This window comes from Halyomorpha halys, unplaced genomic scaffold (genome assembly GCF_000696795.3).
Source record: "Halyomorpha halys isolate HHAL.00 unplaced genomic scaffold, Hhal_1.1 Scaffold607.1, whole genome shotgun sequence".
NCBI lineage: Eukaryota > Metazoa > Arthropoda > Insecta > Hemiptera > Pentatomidae > Halyomorpha > Halyomorpha halys.
The window spans coordinates 840,985-841,343 of record NW_027116321.1 but is presented as its reverse complement, the minus strand read 5'-3'; the positions used below and the strand labels follow the sequence as shown (position 1 = coordinate 841,343).

The window sequence follows — 359 nt, the reverse complement described above, 5'->3', positions numbered from 1 at the left end:
GAAGTAATAAACCTCAAAAAATTATAAAAAATATAAACATTATGAATTTAAAAATATTGTTAACTTTAAAAAAATGACTTTGAATGTAATAAATGATATAATCTATGACAGCATGTTCTGCTGTAGTGTGAGGAATGGAATGTGAACCCTTCACCCTGGCTACCACCAACCAGGTGCCATACCATATTAATTTAATATTTAAGGATACTCTTAAGGCCTTATCAAATATCCTACTTTTAATCTTACAAAATTTATTTTTAAATAAAATTATTTTCTTGTTCAAATTTAACTTTAAATAACATGGGTCAATCCCTGTAAATGTCTTACTAAAACTGAAAATCCTAATGAATTTATTTTTT

The 359-nt window shown here is 25.3% G+C and overlaps 1 protein-coding gene across 1 annotated transcript in view; it reads left to right on the top strand.

Moving 5' to 3' along the window:
* The window catches only part of LOC106684729 (mitochondrial outer membrane protein SLC25A46), a 17,700-nt gene that overhangs the window by 16,353 nt on the left and 988 nt on the right, over positions 1 to 359 (top strand). The window lies entirely within an intron of this gene.